Here is a 23,383-nt window from a genome sequence, read left to right on the forward strand (position 1 = left end):
TCACTCTGATGTTCAGGGCCAGTGTGAGGGTGTCCCTGCCAGAGACAAATGTGCTGAGGAAGACCCGTCTTTGGGGAACCTTCAGTGCCAAAGCCTGGGATGTGGTGAGTGGAGGCTGGGGGCCAGCTATGAGCTGCAAAGTGGACCTGTTAGTAACCTGACAGCTGTTGTGGAACCAGAACTCCCAGCGTACCCTGACAGCTTCTGCTGAACTTCTAGCCTGTCCGTATACTACCCTAGCCTGTCCGTATACTACCCTAGCCTGTCCGTATACTACCCTAGCCTGTCCGTATACTACCCTAGCCTGTCCGTATACTACCCTAGCCTGTCCGTATACTACCCTAGCCTGTCCGTATACTACCCTAGCCTGTCCGTATACTACCCTAGCCTGTCCGTATACTACCCTAGCCTGTCCGTATACTACCCTAGCCTGTCCGTATACTACCCTAGCCTGTCCGTATACTACCCTAGCCTGTCCGTATACTACCCTAGCCTGTCCGTATACTACCCTAGCCTGTCCGTATACTACCCTAGCCTGTCCGTATACTACCCTAGCCTGTCCGTATACTACCCTAGCCTGTCCGTATACTACCCTAGCCTGTCCGTATACTACCCTAGCCTGTCTATTTGCTACCCTAGCTTGTCTAGGATAGTAAACATTTTGAAGTGTTTTTTTTTTTTTTTTTTTTGGGCTGGGGCGGTGTATGATGCAAGTAGTTGGTCTTGCCTAGGGCGCAGAATAGTCTAGCCCCAGCCCTGACTCTAGGATAAAAAAACCTCTCCCCTGCTGCTCAGCCCCTCCCTTCTCCAAGCTAACAGACAGACTGTAGACTGCACTGTCCACCGTTAACACATTCCTGTGAAAAAGGAAGTTCAGGGAAGCTGCACTGAGCAAGGAGGAGCCAGCAGTGTTGAAATATGTTAACTGTACTTAAGCTCAGAGCTACTGCATCAGAGAGGAGAAAGAGCATGTGAGGGGGTTTAAATCAGAGAAAGAACTCGCTCATGTGATGACCGGGGTGAGCAATAACATTGGGGCGTATTCTAGTAACGTCCTAGAAGTATTCCATTCAGGCTTCATGAGGTACATAAATGGCCTACACCTATGGCAGGGGGCATTATTTAACTTTGGTCAAAGTTGCACAGCTTGACTTTATCTACAGAAACCCCTTATCTGTATAGGCAGTTATTTTGGTAAAGATGAACTATGCCTGTAATTAGGATTATGAAGTACAGTATATAAACAAGGCTAGCAAGGACCATGTAGGCACCTTCATCACATGGAGTGTGTGGCTTTTTTTTACAACAGTGCATTGTCACTGATGGTGTAACCAGGTGAAATATGTCTTAATGTGATACAAATTAGGAATGATGTTAGTTTTTGTATCAGTTCCTATTATGTACAATTTTCTGTTGTGCAGTTGGTACTCTGGAACATTGTTAATAGTATGTTTTTTCTGCTGGTGTAAAAAAAAATATCTAAAGTAGAACTATAGGCAATTTTTTTTTTTTCATTTTGGATAGAGTAAGGGGAGGTTATAACCCCTGTCAGATTTTTTTTTTTCGCCCTCCGTGTCCCATTGTGGAGATTTACCTTCACTTCCTGTCCCATAGCCAAACCGGAAGTGAGAAGAAATTCCTGCAAATTAGATTTCCTTGGGGACCCCCAGGTCACCAGAACTAGTGTCCCCAACTCCCCATTGGAAGATTTTCCCTCTATTACTTTTCTCGGTACAACCCAAGATTTTCTTTTACTTTCACTTTCAATAATAATGGTAAACAGGACAAATAGAGGGGGGGATCTCCCTAATGGGGGCACATGCAGCAATAAAAACTGACAGGTGTTCTAATCCTTCAATGCTCAATATCTAAAACGAAAAAAAAAGATTTGCATTTTTTTTTTTTTTTTTTTTTTATTAAGTATTTTTTATTAAAACAAAAGCACTACAAAGGCAATACAATGTACAGGTAGTCAGGTATTTAGTCTTCACCCATATACAGCACAGCAGGGCTGCTGTTAGAAATCACGGGGGGGGGGGGGGGGCCATACATCTGACAAATTTTCAGTCTTTTTTTATTTGTTTAGCAAAAAACAAAAAACATAGTGGTAATCAAATACAACCAAAAAGCTCTATTTGTGGGAAAAAAATGATAAAAATTTTGTTTGGGTACAGTGTTGCATGACCGCGCAATTGTCAATCAAAATGCGACAGCACTAACAACCGAAAATTGGCCTGGGCAGGAAGGGGGTGAAAGTGCCCAGTGTTAAAGTCGTTAAGCTGATCGTATGAACAAATGCTTAAAATAAGCAAAACAGAGCGTTTCAAAGACCGCTCACGACATTTGAAGAATTATGCAAGAGTCAAGGAGCAGTGAAGGAAGACCTTCCATGTCTTATTAAATATTAGTGGGCATTTACTCCTGATATGACCCAGCTTGGGCTTACCTCCTCAAATGGCAAAGAGACTTGGATACCCCATTCTCTGACCGCCAAAGGGATAGAATCCTATTCTTTGTGCATAAAGCCTCGTTTTGCAGTAAATACAAAAAAATCTTTTATGTTGCACCGGTACATGAAGCCTACCTTCCTCGCCAATTTATTTGTCACAAAAGTGACTTGTGCTGGCGATGTGAGACCCATAAGGTTACTTGCATATATTTTGGGAATACCCAACACTTTGTCCATTTTGGCAAAAGGTTACCTAAATAATATTGCAATTCAGACATTCCCCTTTCACACAACCCAACAGCTACTCTCTTTAACTTAACTTTAAAACCAGGAAATGTTACTGTAAGTCGCCACTACTTATCTAAACTTTGCATACCAAGCAAATGTAAACAACAAATCCAACCTACAGTAGGTCATTCGTTTTCCGGGGGTGAACGATATACAGTGAATGGAACACCTTACTTCTGCCCCTAGGGGCAAATCAGCTTATACGGCCAGGAGATTTTATTGGGAACAATTGAACTATCACCTGAATATTTTCAATATTGAGAGACCCTTACCTCTCCATTGACCGTTCTCTGCCCTTATCCCCCCACCTCCTTTTTTTTTTTTTTTTTTTTTTCCTCTTTCACCTCTTGCACCCTCCATATCGGTATACTTCTAATTCCCATACCCTGTAGTTATATTCTTCCATCCCTAGAGCTTAGTGATCCCCCCCCCCCAACTTCTAAAACCCAATGTAAACTGGTAGTCGCTTGATTTGTTTATCCCCTTCCCTGGAAGTGTAGAGGAAGGTGCTCCTTTATACTATGTTATATTATGCACTAATGTATGTCGAGTTGTTTCTGTCAATGTCTGTATTCGTTCTGGATATTAGGTGCTTTGTAACTTCAGTCCATTTTTGAAGTCTTGGCAAAAACCTTTAATCTATGAGTTTGAAAAAAAAAATAGTTTTTTTCCCTCTTTAACCGCTTCAGCCCCGCAAGATTTGGCTGCTCAATGACCAGGCCATTTTTTGCGATTCGGCACTGCATTGCTTTAACTGACAATTGCGTGGTCGTGCGACGCTGCACCCAAACAAAATTGACGTCCTTTAGTTCCCACAAAAAGAGCAGAGCTTTCTTTTGGTGGTATTTGATCACCTCTGCGGTTTTTATTTTTTGCACTATAAACAAGAGCGACAATTTTGAATAAAACACAATATCTTTTACTTTTTGCTATAATAAATATCCACAATTTTTATAAAAAAACCTAATTTTTTTCCTCAGTTTAGGCCGATATGTATTATTCTACATATTTGTGGTAAAAAATTGCAATAAGCGTATATTGATTGGTTTACAAAATAGGGGATAGATTTATGGCATTTTAATTTTTTTTTTACTAGTAATGGCGGCAATCTGCAATTTTTATCGGGACTGCGACATTATAGCGGACACATCAGACACTTTTGACACTATTTTGGGACCATTGACAATTATACAGCGATCAGTGTTATAAAAATGCACTGATTACTGTGTAAATGTCACTGGCAGGGAAGGGGTTAACACTAGGGGGCAATCAAGGGGTTAACTGTGTTCCCTGTGTGTGTTTCTAACTGTGGGGGGGATGGGACTGTCTAGGAGTAGGGAGAGATCGGTGTTCATACATAGTTTCTCGCTCTGTCGCGACCTTTCGCGGGAGCCTGGCGGTCGTCGCGCCCGCTAGGCACTCACATTGGCTCTGGGCACACGCTGCGCGCGCCTCTATTGGCCAAAAGGTGAAGGGACATAAGGTAACATTGTTTTGCCCAGCCATGCCATTCTGCCGCAGTGAAACTGCTGGTCGGCAAGCGGTTAAGCTGAACTCCAGGCAAAAATTTAAATACACAGATAAAAAAACATTTACAGAATGAGAGCTGTTTTGCCTTCCAACACACTTGTATTTCTGTCCAGCAAGTCCTGTGATTTACAAGCTCATCCACAAAGCACAGCCCTGGCATCAACACGGACCTGATCTTTGTCTGCTACAGTTTCACTTTCACTTACATGTCCCCTCCCAACCCCCAACTTGTGAGTGGTAAAAGAAAAAGCAGCATACCGATGAGCTCATCAATCACTTTCTCTTTCCATTAGCATGTTTCTTGTACTATAGGACCCCAGATTATCTCCTTGTGCTGCTTATTCATCCCCCTCTCTGAGCTTTGCTATGCAAACTGTAGGGATGGACAAACTGTTTAGGCCGAGCATCGAACACCCGAATTTGCGGGGCGCTCGGTGGGATGTTCTCCAGCCTAACATCCCACAATGCACTGCGTGCTGCATAGTGCTTTCTAGGGCCCTGATTGGCTGAAGCAATGCACCTGACCGCTGGTCAAGTGCAAGACTTTGCCCAAATCAGGGCACAGAGTACAGTGCATTTCTGGCTGTTAAGGAGCGGGCCCGGGAAGCTGGCCGCCACATCCTTAACAACGGATGAGTCATCAGCTGTCAGTGTGCTTCCCCACTGACAGCTAAATGAAAAAAAAAACATTGCCGGCAATACAAAAATGTGGCAATACAAAAATGTGGTAATAAAAAAAGTGTGGGGGTCTGGTTGGAGTTTTAAGAGGAACCCCAAGACATTTAAAAAAAAAATGGCGTAGGGTCCCCCCTGAATCCATACCAGACCTTTATCTAAGCATGCAGCCTGGCAGGCCAGAAAAAGGGGGGGGGGGGGCAAGCAAGCTCCCCTACCCCCTCCTGAACCATACCAGGCCACATGCCCTCAACATGGGGGGGGTACTTTGGGCCAGGGGGGGTTCAATTGTGAGCCCCACCTGATTGAATGGCACTGGCCATCATTCAACAGTGGAAGACGTGGAGGAGGGTGAGGAGTGCCTCTCTCTATTTGTACACCAGAAGAAGAGGAGGATATTAAAAAGCAGGGTTCTTCTTTATTTTATTTTTTCATGTATGAACACACTGGCAACTCTAAGCTTGTGCTAAGTTTGCCTAACCTGACCTATCGTTTTGTATTTTTTCCAATTGTATCACAATACTCGTCACATTAAAAATATCCTGTTACCTAACATGAATATATTCGAAGGCAAAGTCAATGCATCAGCTACTGAATCCGACACAGCAGCTTCCCTGCTCCCACTAACCACAGCACAGAACAATTAAGACAAAAGATTCAGCGGGAAGAAATTCCATTATTTCAAAGGCTCCTAAGGTTGGATGAAAAAAAAAAAAAAACTTCTAAATTTAGAGCTGCAGAAATTGTAAGGAAAACACTGAACATATGTTACGCATTTTAACACTAGCGTATAATTAAAGAAGAACATATTTTCTTCCTGGTAACTGTTGCCACTTTTTAGATCATTCCAGGTCTGAGAAGAAGCATAGAAACTTATTGGGGTAATTTCCTTTTTATTTTACAGACTTTTCCATGAATAAAAAAGGTCCTGCTGTAGACCCATTGCCTGGTGTATTATCATTATATTTGTGACTAGTGGTGTAGGCCGTTTGTTTGCTCCTCAGCTCAGGAGACAAGATAGGACTGGTACACGACACGATGTCAACAAAAACTCTCTAATAATGGTGCCAGCTGCAGGTACACAGAGGGGTTGATTTACTAAAGTCAAATCCACTTTGCACTACCACTGCACTGCAAGTGCACTTGGAAGTGGAGTCGCTGTAGATCTGAGGGGAAGATCTGAAATGAGGGGAAACATCTACTGATTGCTATCATCTAATCGTGTACAAACAAAAATGCTGTTTATTTTCCTTGCATGTCCCCCTAGGATCTACAGCGACTGCACTTCTAAGTGCACTTGGAAGTTCACAGTGGATTTGCTTTTAGTAAATAACCCCCATAGGCTACTATGCAGGTAACCCAAAGAGGGTTCCTTGGTTGATCACACTGGGAACAAGGGCCTCAGTATAGAGAAAAGAGAAGTGTATAATCTGGAATATTAACAATTTGGGTGGTAGTAGATGTTTTTTGGCACCAGTATTAGGGATGCTGACAAAGCACACAGATTAAGTATATGAAACAGTGAGTGTCAGTACCTGGAAAGGAGGTAGCATCTTAGCAAGAGCATGTTCATGGTGCCAAATGTGATGGAGGGCCCAGAGACCTTATTTCAGCCCAAGTCCTGTTTGGACTCTCATGATCATTGCAATGCATTTGTGCGATAGAGACGTAGGTAGATAGATAGAGACGTAGGTAGATAGAGACGTAGGTAGATAGAGACGTAGGTAGATAGAGACGTAGGTAGATAGAGACGTAGGTAGATAGAGACGTAGGTAGATAGAGACGTAGGTAGATAGAGACGTAGGTAGATAGAGACGTAGGTAGATAGAGACGTAGGTAGATAGAGACGTAGGTAGATAGAGACGTAGGTAGATAGAGACGTAGGTAGATAGAGACGTAGGTAGATAGAGACGTAGGTAGATAGAGACGTAGGTAGATAGAGACGTAGGTAGATAGAGACGTAGGTAGATAGAGACGTAGGTAGATAGAGACGTAGGTAGATAGAGACGTAGGTAGATAGAGACGTAGGTAGATAGAGACGTAGGTAGATAGAGACGTAGGTAGATAGAGACGTAGGTAGATAGAGACGTAGGTAGATAGAGACGTAGGTAGATAGAGACGTAGGTAGATAGAGACGTAGGTAGATAGAGACGTAGGTAGATAGAGACGTAGGTAGATAGAGACGTAGGTAGATAGAGACGTAGGTAGATAGAGACGTAGGTAGATAGAGACGTAGGTAGATAGAGACGTAGGTAGATAGAGACGTAGGTAGATAGAGACGTAGGTAGATAGAGACGTAGGTAGATAGAGACGTAGGTAGATAGAGACGTAGGTAGATAGAGACGTAGGTAGATAGAGACGTAGGTAGATAGAGACGTAGGTAGATAGAGACGTAGGTAGATAGAGACGTAGGTAGATAGAGACGTAGGTAGATAGAGACGTAGGTAGATAGAGACGTAGGTAGATAGAGACGTAGGTAGATAGAGACGTAGGTAGATAGAGACGTAGGTAGATAGAGACGTAGGTAGATAGAGACGTAGGTAGATAGAGACGTAGGTAGATAGAGACGTAGGTAGATAGAGACGTAGGTAGATAGAGACGTAGGTAGATAGAGACGTAGGTAGATAGAGACGTAGGTAGATAGAGACGTAGGTAGATAGAGACGTAGGTAGATAGAGACGTAGGTAGATAGAGACGTAGGTAGATAGAGACGTAGGTAGATAGAGACGTAGGTAGATAGAGACGTAGGTAGATAGAGACGTAGGTAGATAGAGACGTAGGTAGATAGAGACGTAGGTAGATAGAGACGTAGGTAGATAGAGACGTAGGTAGATAGAGACGTAGGTAGATAGAGACGTAGGTAGATAGAGACGTAGGTAGATAGAGACGTAGGTAGATAGAGACGTAGGTAGATAGAGACGTAGGTAGATAGAGACGTAGGTAGATAGAGACGTAGGTAGATAGAGACGTAGGTAGATAGAGACGTAGGTAGATAGAGACGTAGGTAGATAGAGACGTAGGTAGATAGAGACGTAGGTAGATAGAGACGTAGGTAGATAGAGACGTAGGTAGATAGAGACGTAGGTAGATAGAGACGTAGGTAGATAGAGACGTAGGTAGATAGAGACGTAGGTAGATAGAGACGTAGGTAGATAGAGACGTAGGTAGATAGAGAGAGAGTAGTTCTGTGCTGACCATTGATAAATACATAGTTTGGAGTTCAAGACTAACCATTTATTGGCTAACTTAATCGGAAATAAAGGCAAAACCTAACGAACACTAAACCTACTCCCACCCTTATTCCTATAATTATTCTAAAGCCGCATTGCTCTGGTCTCCAGCGGCACCTTCTGTGCACAGGAGAAAGCCGACAACGGCTGGGAAATGCCAGGGAAGTGATGTCACCCATAGACTTACTGTGGGGCTTCCATTGTTGGCCACCTCTCCTGCAGTCGACAGCTGACAGCTCAGCCTGGGATCGGAGCAGAGTGGCTTCAGAATAGGTAAGTATAGCGATCTTTTCTTTACAGGGCTAGATAGATTAAGCTTAACATGGGGGTGGGAGTAGGTTTAGAGTTAGGTTTTTCCTTTACTTCCACGTAAGCTTTGAGAATAACTGAGATCCCTTTGTCAAGCTTTATACACTTCAAAAGAATACAGCCTGACAGGTGATCTGACCATTGTAGGTACCCGTGTCAGTGTTCTATGGTTTGTCTCAACCCTCGATCTGCCACTTTTGCTGGCCAGCTTGGTCTGTTAAAGGGAGCTTGAAAAATAGCGGATTACTGGCCAAATCACCAGGTGAAAATAAAGAGGAAAAAAAAAAGCAAAACTACCATATTTAGGAATTGGTAAACTGCAAAATATTCAGTTTTTTCTTTTAGATATCAATACAGTTAGCCAATAAAGGGTATGAATTAAACTCCAAATTTTCTGCAATGCATTATAAATATTTGTCAAAGCAATGCTAGGTCCAAGGCCATATTCAGTAGATAATTATGAATCCTATTTGCGAATTCTGTGAATTTGCCCCAATGTTCATTCAAATGCCATACTGAATTAAATGCAGTAAAAAAAAAAGTATCTGTAATAGATCAGCAATCTTTATGTCATAGCAACTGAATGCATCTCCGCATAAACGATAATGTTCCTGTTCGCTGTGCCCAGACATTGTATGAAACTTTGAATGCATACACAATGCTAACTTGTGACTTTATTTTACAGTGAGGGTCAGTTTAATGTCAGTAGTAAATAATAAATAAGTATGTGGGAGCCCTGGAAGAAGCAGAAAATCATTTTAATGTTATTCTAAAGAGCTCTCCACTGCATGTTGCTGAAATGCACCATAGCTCCCAACTGTCCCTGATTTTAAGGGGCTGTCCCTGTTTTGGTACAATGTCCCTCTGTCCCTCTTTCAATATAAAGGAATAGTAGGGGTAAAAAAAAAACACTTGTGGGTTTTACTAATATTTATTATTTGTAATTGCCCTGTCGGGGTGTGTCCAATACCTACATACTTCTGCTAATAGGTGTCCCTCGTCCCCATCTCAAAAACTTAGGAGGTATGAATGCACTGGAAGGTAGGTAAACACAGATGGAGTCTCCATAGGCTGCCATGTTTCCTGAAGCCTTTCTTACCCCCCCCCCCCCCCGTTGTGTTACACCTATTCAATCATGGCAAGCTAGCAGAGTATGAAACACACAATTATGGTCTTAGTGCAAATTCTTACCTCTATCCTCTCCTAAGAGTGATTATTATTTTGTTCAAATTATATTTGTAATTCATAACTTAATGACACCAAAGTTTTGGAGGACTAGCCCCCTTTGTCATGCCAAACAGGATTCAGGGACATACCTACAACTGATTCAAACTATTCTTCGCAAATGATGTAGATAAATGTTATACCATTCATTGATTTTTGCAACTTTGTTATACAACAAATGTTCATATATCCATATTTCGTTAAAAGCACCAATTATAGCGCCACTTCCCTAATTAAAATTGTCCAGATCAGTATTTCAGCACACCTGAGTGTATCGTTTTCAGGTGGAAAGTCGCGCGTTTCTACCGCAATTTTTACAGCGGTTTTTGCCGCAATTTTATACAGGTCAAAAGGTTACCAATGTGAAAAACGCATGTAACCTGCCCAAAAAGAAGCTCATGTACTTTTTTGAGCTTCAGGCGTTTTGCTTCAGACAACAGAAGGCTCAGATGTGAACAGGGGCCATTTAAATTAATGGAATTTTGCTTGTTGGGCAGTTTTGAACTTTTGAGATGAGCAATTTACGAGCATTTTACGAGCTGAATACGCTCAGGTGTGAATGCAGCCTGACATTGGCTCATAGTTTCTGGACAGCTGTGGTCATCCAGTGCCGTGCACATCTGCGGCTCTTCTCTCCCTTCACTTCCGGGTCTCGCTGGCTTTGCTGAGGCACCCGGAGCTATTGGCTCCCAGTGCTGTCAATCAAAGCCAGTGACCAGGGAGTGGGGGGCGGGGATGAATCCTGCTGTTTGTGTAAATGGATGCAGCAGCGGGGCTCGGGTGTGAGCACACACAAGTGCCCCCATGGGAAACGGCTTCCCATGGGGGCACTGGACAGAGGGGAGGGGCGAGGAGTGCCGGAAGGGACACACAAAGAGGAGGCTTGCAGACGCTCTGTGCAATTGAATTGCAAGGTAAGTATTGACATATTTGTTTTTTTGTTTTTAAATTTACCTTTGCAATCACTTTAGAACATACATTTTGTCTCTATTTTGGAGTTTTCAAGAGACATTAGTGATCAATCTTGAAAAACTGTAATTTTAGTTGTGGCTGTGATGACTAGTTAGGGCTCGTTCATACTGCAGCTCAAAAACGCCTGATTTACAAGCATTTGAGTTTTTTTTTTTTTTTTCCCACCGCTAAACAAAACTACACGTTGGCCCATGTGTCAATGCACACGTTAGGCTTTTTCAGGACACCAAAGTCGCATTCAGGAGAGGAGCTTTTGAGGATGAAAAATGCTAGGCGCGTTTGTCACTTGAGTGTTCATGCATTTCGGTGGCCAGAATAAATTAATATTCTGACCAATGAAATGAATAAATACCCAAGCCTTTGATGCATCTAAACACGCCTAAATGTGTTTGCAAAAAGGCAGCTTTAGGTTCATATTTGATGTTGATTTTCTCCTGCCAGGGGAAAAGGCATTCAGAAGAGCCCACTGTGTATGAGGCCTTAAAGGGCAACTATTACAATTTTTAGTCAGATTCTAACTTTTGACATCCATTCCAGATAGCAAGGATAACTTGCCGCAAATTTGTGGCAGTTTGATTTGCAAGTCTGTTAACTTGCTGCACATTTTCACTGGCAAGTTGTACACTTGCAGAGCATTTGAAGCACAAGTTCTAGTTGACATTTTCCCAATTTGTAGCAAATTTGCATGACAAGTCTCGAGCAAGAGCAAAGTTGCATTAGTGAGTCTACAGAAAGAGCTCTGCAAGACTACAGAATGAAAATTCAGCCACAGTGACCCCTGTGGTGGGATGACTATTGCACTACATAACTGAGCCAGAACTTGCAGCAGACTTGCAGAATGTTTGCAAAGAAAAATGATCTGGAGTCATGCAATGCGGACTTGCTGCAATTGTGCAACAAACTTGTGAAGTATGGCAAGTCTAGCAATAGCTTAGGAAGTCATTTTTAAACTTGCAGCACAATTGCTTGCTATCTGGGATAGAAAGCCATTGCACTGACTCAATTTCTTGTAGATGTAAATGTAGCTATTGCTCTTTAGTCCTGTAAACTCTACCTGCTGGCTCAATTAATAGGCAATATTTTATATTTATATGAGTAAGTAATAGTTTAGTCCCACGCCTAATTTAAATCCATAAATACTTTCCAGCAGCTGCTACCTTCTGCTTACAGACGGGTCGCTACATCTGAGTTTGCTCTGCGTCTGAAACTCTTGTGCAAGCAGAGGCACTGAGTGGCTGCCTTTGCATGCACAGCCTATCCATGCCTTTGGCTACTCACAGATCCTGCCCTAGGATATGGCTCTATTTCTTCTAGTTCTTGTTTTTGGCAGTCCTAGATCTAGTTTAGGTTAGTTATAGTTGTAGCCTAAATACAATTCTGCTTTTAAGTCACAAAAATCTTACATAAGCTGTAAAATACTTGCATAATTCAGTTTTTTAATCTTTTGAAATCTCCCGCTCTCAAAATAAGAAATAGCTGATGATTCTGCCATGAAGGTCCTTGTTAAAAGCCCAACTTGAGGATAGATTGGCATATAAATTGTATAAATTGCATTGTGCACCAAAGACCTTACTCCTCAGTCGTGATTCCTAAACCATCCTGGAGTTTAGTAGATCAGAGCCATGAATTCTACCCTGAAGACCAGTCATTTTTCTCTGCTCATTATACATAAAACTACCTGCCCAATCAAATAAACCTACCTACCTGTTCAGTCTTCTTTAGAATGTAGACTGAGCTGCAGCTCAGTCTACATTCCAGCATAGATCCTGTGTGTCAGGGTGACTGAACTCCCGTGCATGCACAAAAGTTGTGTCATCCTGCAATGACCAATAAAAATAGCCGCATGTTAAAATGTTGTACATTTACTGCTGGCGGGAGGCTCCCCCAGGCACCACGGCGTACCTGTATGCCACGTTTCTCATGTGCACTGCGCGCCTCCCCTGGGGTGCACAGCAGTGTATTGCGGTGCTCAGTATCGGGCCACTATGAGCGGATCAGATACTATGGAATGGGGGAAGCTGCGCTAAAAAAGTCCATAACAGTTGACATCAATATAAACAAAATGTCCACTGAAAACATAAGGAGCGTAGTGACACCACAATGTGCATAAACAAACAAAGTGCCCAACCACCATAGCTGTAGATTGAGCTTACCAGACGGCAAGCTTAAAAAGGCGAGTGGCTATAGCCCAGCCAAGGCCTCTAAGCTTGCTGATGACCACAGTATTCGGATGGCAGAAATCGCTCCCTAGGACTCACTTCCGGTATTCACACACTCATTAGATTACCCAATCAATAGATTCTTTGGCGCTTTCCCTCTGTTTTCACTAGGTGATCTGGCCATGAACACACAACTCTGGACAAAAGGAGCACAAGAGGCACAGCAGACACCACAGTCCTGCTCTGCACATGCATCCGTTGCTCTCTATTTTTTGGCAGGATAATAATAATAATACAGAGCAACGGATCATGTGCAGAGCAGGACTGTGCTGTCTGCTGTGCCTCCTGTGCTCCTTTTGTCCAGAGTTGTGTGTTCGTGGCCAGGTCACCCAGTGAAAACAGAGGAAACACGCCAAAGAAGAGTGTGTGAATACCGGAAGTGAGTCCTAGGGAGTGATTTCTGCCATCCGAATACTGTGGTCATCAGCAAGCTTAGAGGCCTTGGCTGGGCTATAGCCACTCGCCTTTTTAAGCTTGCCGTCCGGTAAGCTCAATCTACAGCTATGGTGGTTGGGCACTTTGTTCATGCACATTGTGGTGTCACTGTGCTCCTTATGTTTTCAGTGGACATTTTGTTTATATTGATGTCAACTGTTATGGACTTTATTTTTAGCGCAGCTTCCCCCATTCCATAGACTTTCTTGTGTTATCGCACTGTATGCTGCTGCTTTTTGCTATTTGTCAGCGCGGTATTTTTTACATTCCTATACTGGATCAGATACCATGTGATCGCACAGTGCAACCTGCTTAGCAGGGAATAAAAAAAAACAGCAAGATTCCCTGTCAGTGTTCGGAGCTCTGTGTTTACGACACAGAGCTCCCTTCCCTGAATGACGGAGCTGATCAGTGGGTCTCGGCGATCATTCATTGGCCAGGATCTGCTGATCGGCTTGTACTGTAACAAATCACAGAAAAGCCGGACAGTGAGCGCATGCGGGTGCCCCCTATCCGGAAGTACTGATTACGTACAAGATACATGGTTCAGCGCAGAGAGGCCGTCCTGCGTAGGGTTGCCACCTCATCCCTTTAAAACCGAACACATAATTCCACAGGTTCTGTGGCTGATTAAGGTGGTAATTAAACTCTGTGCCTTTTCTGCATTACATTAGCCTTAGAACCTGTGTAATTCATATGTGTTCAGGTTTAAAGGGATGAGGTGGCAACTCTAGACCTGCAGCAGTATATCTGCGTGAGGCAGTCGGCAAGCGATTAAAGAAAAGTGTCCCGTCTAGCCCCTCATGCAAATCACTCACCTAGATGACATGAGTCATCAGGGGTGCCCTGATGACGCATGTTTATGACGAAACGTTGGGTGGAGCTAAGGACGTGTGACATAGGATGCCAACTGGGACACTGTGACAATTTTGTTAGTTGGAAATGCAGGTCGTTCCCCTTGCCTGTTAGATGTTTTAATCATGTGAGTGTAATAGTTTTTTACCTAATAAATTTTATTACCTGGATGCCTGCACAATGAGCGTTATTCTTTCTCATATTTATGTGGATGCTGGAGTTTATCCGTAGAATTCCTATCTATGGAGGAGGTCTTGGAGATCTTTTTTCTTTATTTGAATGAGGTGTTTTGACTCTGTAGAGGTGATCGATCTGTGGAGGAGGATTGCTGGGATCATAACCTATACATTTAATGTGTGTACCCTACACACTGATGGTAAGAGTCAGTAGTATTGGGTGCTGGTGGTGGCTTTCCTGTGTGTCCTTATCCGGATTTATCAACTAGAGGATTTTGTTTCGATCGTCTACAACCAATTTATTTGTGACCAAATTTTCATTTATTTATTTTTTTAGCTATACACCTCTTCTTAGATATGCAATTTGACATGTCAAAGCCCTTGCCAAATTGGCGGCTGTTGCTGGCAATCGCACCGTCCGAATTGGTGCAGCACCGACCGATTCCCAAAAGTAGTTCCTGTACTACTTTTGGCGACTTCGGGGGGCGATTTGAATAGACATCTCGGCATGAACCTGCACAGATGTCAAATCGCCCCCGAAGTCGGACTCCATTGCCAGTTTGAAATCGTGCGAGTTCAGATGAAATTTGCACGATTTCTAACCCACAGCAGTGTGAACCTGGGCTAAGCACTACCTGTTATGGGGTGGCAACTGTCTCCCAATTGTGCTCCTGGATTGTCACTTACATGCACTCCTAATGGAGAGTCGGATGGAGAGTGCAGTTCAGTTTGGGTTTAGATCTACTTTAAGGGAGTACTCTGCACGGGTGACACAAGCACGAATGTCAGTATATCATCAGAGGAAATGGGAAAACAACGCCAGCCTTTTTTTTTTTTTTTTTGCTTCTGATCCTCTGAAGTGCACTGAATGTTTGGAATACTCGGCTGTATGTGTAATCAGTTTGCCTCGCTGAATAGCTAACATTCCCAGAATCAGCTGTGGAAAGGGAATTTGCATGTCGATACACAGAGGCTTTGTACTAACACAAAGATGTGCTCAGACTATAGAAACAATCTGTTTATATCATGTGGGTGGACTTTCAGAATGACATTTTCCTGTGTTTATCAACAAACATGGTCGAAAGAGATTGCTTTCGCGAACTGCGAGCAATGCCTTCGCTTGGATGTCCACGCTTCATTAATTTTTAATTAACGATTATTTCTCAGAAAAACAATAGCAGAGCAGATAGGCTTCTGTACATTTTCAGCGTGGATAGAGGAGCATTGTACATATTTGCAAATATTTGAAAATAACTTCTAATACTTTGCTGTGTATTTTGTGTCGTCATGTGCAATATTGTCTTGGAGGCCCTTGAAACATTAATCAATTTCCATAAGAAAATCACTTTATATTTGCACTTTATTTACTGCTTCTCAACAATGTTTATTATTTTAATATTTTTGTCTACAAAACATTAACAGCTGAAAAAAATCTAAAAAAAGTACTACGGAGAGTTTAGATCTGTAGATATGAAGGGGGTTCATACACAGCATGTCACCTTTACAGTATGTCTGGTTAGATATGATGGCTGTGATTTAATAACCACTTCACTCCCACAATATTCCCCCCCTCCCTTCATGACCAGGCCATTTTTTGCGATACGGCACTGTGTTACTTTAACTGAAAATTGCGCAGTCGTGCGACACTGTACCCAAATAAAATTTATAGAATTTTTTTCCCACAAATTGAGCTTTCTTTTGATGGTATTTGATCACCACTGCTGTTTTTATTTGCTATAAAGACCGACAATTTTGAGAAAAAAAAAAGTTTGACTTTCTGCTATAAAAACATATTCAATAAAATGTAAAAAAAAAAAAAATCTTCATAAATTTCCGCCAATATGTATTCTGCTACATGTTTTTGGTAAAAAAAAAATCCCAATAAGCGTATATTGATTGGTTTACGCAAACGGTATAGCATCTATAAATGATGTGATATATTTATGGAATTTGTATTTATTTTATTTTTTTTGTACTAGTAATGGCGGCGATCAGCGACTTGTAGCGGGACTGCGATATTGCGGTGGACAGTCGGACATTAACTGGCACTTTTGACACTTTGCGGGATCAGTGCTAAAAACATGCACTGTCACTGTACTAATGACATTGGCTGTGTAGGGGTTAAACATCTAGGGTGATCAAAGGGTTAAATGTGTGCCTAGCCTGTGTTTGTGTTTAATATGTGTGCTTCTTTTACTAGGGGAAGACATGGACTCTAGTCCCTGCTTTGCAGAGACACAGGATGCATGCCTTCCCCCTGTCAGAACCGGGACCTGCCTTGTTTACATAGGCAGATCCCCATTCTGTGTTTACATATGACTGACAGGTGCCGGAGAACATTGAGTGCTTGACACACGCAGATCGGCTTCTGCTGATGTGTATATATGTATATATGTGTGTGTGTGTATATATTTATACAGTGGGGACGGAAAGTATTCAGACCCTCTTACATTTTTCACTCTTTGTTATATTGCAGCCATTTACTAAAATCATTTCAGTTCATTTTTTTCCTCATTAATGTACACACAGCACCCCATATTGACAGAAAAATAGAATTGTTGACATTTTTGCAGATTTATTAAAAAAGAAAAACTGAACTATCACATGGTCCTAAGTATTCAGACCCTTTGCTCAGTATTTAGTAGAAGCACCCTTTTGATCTAATACAGCCATGAGTCTTTTTGGGAAAGATGCAACAAGTTTTTCACACCTGGATTTGGGGATTCTCTGCCATTCCTCCTTGCAGATCCTCTCCAGTTCTGTCAGGTTGGATGGTAAACGTTGGTGGACAGCCATTTTTAGGTCTCCCCAGAGATGCTCAATTGGGTTTAAGTCAGGGCTCTGGCTGGGCTATTCAAGAACAGTCACGAAGTTGTTGTGAAGCCACTCCTTTGTTATTTTAGCTGTGTGCTTAGAGTCATTGTCTTGTTGGAAGGTAAAACTTCGGCCCAGTCTAAGGTCCTGAGCACTCTGGAGAAGGTTTTCGTCCAGGATATCCCTGTACTTGGCCGCATTAATCTTTCCCTGGATTGCAACCAGTCGTCCTGTCCCTGCAGCTGAAAAACACCCCCACAGCATGATGCTGCCACCACCATGCTTCACTGTTGGGACTGTATTGGACAGGTGATGAGCAGTGCCTGGTTTTCTCCACACATACCGCTTAGAATTAAGGCCAAAAAGTTCTATCTTGGTCTCATCAGACCAGAGAATCTTGCTTCAGGTGTTTTTTTAGCAAACTCCATGCGGGCTTTCATGTGTAATGCACGGAGGAGAGGCTCTTGTTGGGCCACTCTGCCATAAAGCCCCGACTGGTGGAGGGCTGCAGTGATGGTTGACTTTCTACAACTTTCTCCCATCTCCCGACTGCATCTCTGGAGTTCAGCCACAGTTATCTTTGGGTTCTTCTTTACCTCTCACCAAGGCTCTTCTCCCCCGATAGCTCAGTTTGGCCGGACGACCTGCTCTAGGAAGGGTTCTGGTCCTCCCAAACGTCTTCCATTTAAGGATTATGGAGGCCACTGTGCTCTTAGGAACCTTAAGTGCAGCAGAATTTTTTTTTGTAGCCTTGGCCAGATGTGTGCCTTGCCACAATTCTGTCTCTGAGCTCTTCAGGCAGTTCCTTTGACCTCATGATTCTCATTTGCTCTGACATGCACTGTGAGCTCTAAGGTCTTATATAGACAGGTGTGTGGCTTTCCAAATCAAGTCCTATCAGTATAATCAAACACAGCTGGACTCAAATGAAGGTGTAGAACCATCTCAAGGATGATCAGAAGAAATGGACAGCACCTGAGTTATATATATGAGTGTAACAGCAAAGGGTCTGAATACTTAGGACCATGTGATATTTCGGTTTTTTTTTTAATAAATCTGCAAAAATGTCAACAATTCTGTGTTTTTCTGTCAATATGGGGTGCTGTGTGTACATTAATGAGGAAAAAAAATGTACTTTAAATGATTTTAGCAAATGGCTGCAATAAAACGGAGTGAAAAATTAAAGGGGGTCTGAATACTTTCCGTGCACACAACTGCCATCCCGTAGCAGTAAAACTGCTATAGGGTGGCCACTAAGTGGTTAAAGCGCATGCAACACTTTTCTGGCGGTATGGCCATATTAGAAAGAGTTGTGACTATTCATGAGAGCTTTACAGTTTTGGTGATAGTTCTGATACGTACAACAGATTCAGGTACTTCTGAATCTGTTGCAAATTCATTAAAAAATGCCACCAGTTCTATGTTAAAGTGATATCAAACCCAAAACCAAAAATGTAATATATTGCAATTACTCATTATTAGATGTGGCTGCATTAGTTTTCTTTTTTAGTTTTTTTCCCCTCTGTTTTCATCTAGTGGACTGGCCAGTAACATACCTTCTGTATTACAGTGCCCCCACACTAAATGAAGGAGCACGGGCAGATTTGGACAGCAGCAGAATTGTCAGTCTGGAGGGAGGGGAGTTATAGATGTAATAGCAGATTTAAATACACTGAAGCTGAACTTTATAGTCAGGTACAGCAAACTGTTTTTTTTTTCTCTTGGGATAAAGGTTTTACATGAATAAATCAAACTGATCATTGTAAACACCCCTGTCAGTGGCAAATGGTTTGTCTCATCCCTGTAACTGATCATCTTGCAAGAGAGCTTGCTCTTTCGAAAAATGAAATACTTGCAGGCCAAATCACTAGATGAGAAATAGAAGATTAAAAGCCTAACAGTGAAAAGAAAATGAATGCAGCCATCGCATCTAAGAATTGGTAAGCTGCAATATAATAAATGTTTGCTTCTGGGTTTAATACTACTTTAAGTAAATAGTTTGTGAATGCGACCAATTTAATTTTGCAGTCCCTCCCACACTTCACTCCCGTCACTGGTTTCTAGAATGCTGTCCGCACAGTGTCCTGGGTTTTTAGGACACTGTCAGCACAGGGTCCTTGGTTGCCAGGATGCTGTCGGCCTCACAGTGTTATTGGTTGCTAGGGCGCAGTCAGCACAGCATCCTTGGTTGCTAGGGTGCTGTCAGCCGCACAGCACCATAACATCTAACAACTAGTGACACTGTGCGGCCTGGGTGTTGATTTGACAAATAAACTGTTCACTTTGTAAGGGAAGTTACACTCTGCATGGGAATTTTCCCCAGGGCTTAGTGAATGAGGTGATGCAATTTTCTTCCGAATGTATTTCTTTATGAAATCCAGGGGATGTGTTAAAAATGTGTCTATCCCTTCTTCTCATCCACATTCCGACAATTCCTGGTAGCATCAGATCTAGGGTTGCCACCTCATCCCTTCAAAACTGAACACATATGAATTAGACAGGTTCTGTGCCTAATTAAGGTGGTAATTAAACTCACTTGGTGCCTTATCTGCATTAAATTAGCCTCAGAATCTTTGTAATTCACATGTGTTCAGGTTAAAAGGGATGAGGTGGCAACCATAATCAGAACACCCCTGCTTGTTCCCGGTCTCCTGTACATATCTATGGCCATTGAGGCAGCCCAGCATGGCGATAGGCTAGTTGGAATGCGGGGTGGGGGGGCGCAGAGTAGGATGGAGCGGTAAGCTCTCGTATTACCCCGAAGTGTCAGGTTTTGCCCATCAGAATTGCTTAGCCAGGCTGCTGTAAGTACATTTAAGCACATCTAGGAGCCTTCACGTTTGCAACTAAAATACAGGGACTTTAAGAGATGCTGTTGTTGGATCATTAATTCAAAAAAATTCCCATTTTCAAAAAACTAACATTTGGCTGTGAGAACAAAGGATAGTGCCATCATGTGATGACCAATAAATCGTTCAGTGGACATAAATGAATCAATTTTTTGTTCGTTTTTTTTACATATACCTAGTGCAAACAGTTCGGACAGGAAACACATTAACCTTTCAATGTATCGTTCCTTCTGCAGAAAATTTCCAAACTTGTCCTTAATTTTTTTTGGCTCAAAACATCCCAACGATTATCGATTTTTGTGGCCATTAACTGGCCGAAAAACGAACAAACTGTCTAAATGACCAAATTTTGGGCGATTTTTCGTATAGTGTATGGCCAGCATAAGTTGACTGTTATTTTTAATTTTTTTATGCAATCTGGAAAATATGACTGGAAGGCTGAGATCCCTTTTGAAGCAACTAAAGTTTTACTAAACCCAGGACCCTGCATTCACTTTATCTGGTCTCCCACAGTACACAAAACATGGAAATGCAATTATTTTAGTAAATATAAATGGATAAATACCTTTTCTCATCAGCAGTATATAGCAGTCTTGTGACTTCTATCAGTGTCTGGCTGAGCACAGGTTAAAGCTTGTAGGAGGAGTTTTTATTCCCTTCTGACTGTTCTATGAGGCTGCATGACCCCTGACCCTCTGTCTGGACAGTGTTGATTGGTCCTGTGCTGATCACATGCACCCTCCCAAAAAAAAAAAAAAAAAAAACTCTCTAGCAATACACACTAAACTGAGCATGTGCAGCCTGACTCCACTAACTCTGTCTTACATGGGCATGTTGTGGAGTCAGTGGAAGAAGGGGAGGATCAGAGAAGACAGGATCAAACAGCTTTTTACACAATGCAGAGGATTAACCCCTTAGGTTCCACAGTGAGTATAACAAGCATGCTTTACTGCATATACAGACTGGTTTTACTGTTGTGGGTTCAGTAACACTTTAAACAAGTGAAACTGCATGGCTCTGGTTGGCAGGTAGAAACTCCACAAATTCTTAGCATTGAAAAATAAGATGACTTTTGATCTTAGAGTGTTTTCAGAAAGGTTGTTCGGTGCACTGTCATACATGGCATACAGGTAGGTGAATTGTTTAAGCCCGACTCTAGGATTTTTTATTTTTTTTTTTACAACTAATAAATGAATTGCCAAGCATCTTAATAAATAAAAAATGTTGAAAGAGCAACAATACTGACCTCCTCTTAGGTGCTGTTCCCTGCAGACAACCCACGTAATAGTTTAGCTCAGTTCCTCATTCAGCCCACTTCTTGTAAGCTCAGATTGTCATGGGTACACCCCCTGAGGTCATGTCATTACCCCAGCCTGGGCTCACAGTACTGCTGATAGAACAGTGCTCACACTTGCAGCAAAAAGTATCACCGGATAAGAGGTAGGACCTGTGCTGGTTGGCCAGGAAAGAGCTGGATTTTAGGCATATATAAAAAAAATTTTTTTTATTGTTGCAGGAGGAGGCAACTTCAAGGAGGGGTATGAAAGATGGAGTCAAACTTTAAAGTCACCTTAATAAATGCTTACCATACTCAAAATAAAGCCTAGTACACGCGGGCCGAATGTAGGGCGGCATTGGCCAGTTCAATAGAAACCGGATGACATTCGGGCCGTGTGTACTGCAGCGCAGCCGGTCCGACAGAAGCCGCGGCTATACTGCCGGCTTCCGTGGAAAGGGCATGACTGAAAAAAGTCTGCCAACCGGCTCCCGATCAGAGCTCTCAGCCAATGGCTGAGAGCGCTGACTGGCGTTGTTCTAGTGGGAGCGCTATCCCTCCTGTCAGAACACAATAACAGAGCTGTACTAATGTTGGATAGTTAGTACAGCGGCTCCTGCTGAGCTGTCACTTTTTTTCATTCAACCCAGCGGGATGAAGTAGTGTGTAATAGGATTACTGTGGTAGTAAAGTCACAAGGTTTTTTTTTTTACCTTCAATGATTCTATCCATGAAATTAACACATTTAGCTGAGACCCCTCTTGATCCAGCAATGTCTTTGAGAGCCTTGCCTCGCACTCCTGATTGGCTTTTGGCAGCAGCGGGAGCCATTTGGCACAGCCAGTGAGCCAATCAGGAAATGGAGGGGGCAGGGCTGGGAGTGCCCCTGCTTGGGTGCTCCAGAACAAGCTGCCTGCTGTGGGGGCACCCGGCAGGAGGGAGGAGCCAGGAGCATCGGTGTGGGACCCGAGAAAAAGAGGATCTGGGCTGCTGTTTGCAAAACCATTGCACAGAGCAGGTAAGCATAGTTTGATATTTAAAAAAAACAAGGCTTTAATATCACTTGACTGAGGGACCTGTAGAGTTTAGAGGCTTTGATTATCCATAAAACATTAAACACTTGACCAATCCCTCCTTCCAAAACGACCAGACGACACATTTTATTTGGAGTCAAATGGCCATAGCAGTTTTTTATTACAAACCATTAAATACACCATTCACAAGAAAACATGTTTAATGCATATAATACAGTCAATGCATAACAAATAAAACCAACCTCAGCTTATGCCTGTTCTAAGGTCTTTGAAGGCCTATATAATCACGATTAACCTGTTGTATAGGCCACCCAATCAAAGTCCCCCAGCCACAACTACACCGGTTCAGGGACAATTAACCACTTACGTACTACCAGATAGAACCTAATTAATACCCCGATGTTACCACCGTATTGTTAGGAAGGGACACCCATACCTCAGATGGGCCCAACCCACAATTTGCCACAATTATTTAACCAGCACTGCCTTCAAAGACCCAGTAGACCCCCTGCCTGCTGCTATGACAAGAAAATAAGGACTAAGGTCTTAGAGAGCCTATATACTCACGATTAACCGGTTGTATCTGTCACCCAATGAAAGACCCCAGCCACAACTACACCGGCTCAGGGACAATTAACCACTTATGTACTACCATATACAAACTAATTAATACACTGATATTACCAACATATTGCTAGGAAGGCACACCCATACCTCAGATGGGCCCAACCCACTATTTTCCACAGTTAGGAAGGGACACCCATACCTCAGATGGGCCCAACCCACTATTTTCCACAGTTAGGAAGGGACACCCATACCTCAGATGGGCCCAACCCACTATTTTCTACAGTTAGGAAGGGACACCCATACCTCAGATGGGCCCAACCCACTATTTTCCACAGTTAGGAAGGGACACCCATACCTCAGATGGGCCCAACCCACTATTTTCCACAGTTAGGAAGGGACACCCATACCTCAGATGGGCCCAACCCACTATTTTCCACAGTTAGGAAGGGACACCCATACCTCAGATCGGCCCAACCCACTA

The 23,383-nt window shown here is 42.7% G+C and overlaps 1 long non-coding RNA gene across 5 annotated transcripts in view; it reads left to right on the forward strand.

Annotated features, from left to right (window-relative positions):
* The window catches only part of LOC141129193 (uncharacterized), a 663,735-nt gene that overhangs the window by 617,192 nt on the left and 23,160 nt on the right, over positions 1-23,383 (forward strand). The window lies entirely within an intron of this gene.

The sequence above is a fragment of the Aquarana catesbeiana genome, linkage group LG02 (assembly GCF_042186555.1).
Source record: "Aquarana catesbeiana isolate 2022-GZ linkage group LG02, ASM4218655v1, whole genome shotgun sequence".
In the NCBI taxonomy this organism is placed as follows: Eukaryota; Metazoa; Chordata; class Amphibia; order Anura; family Ranidae; genus Aquarana; species Aquarana catesbeiana.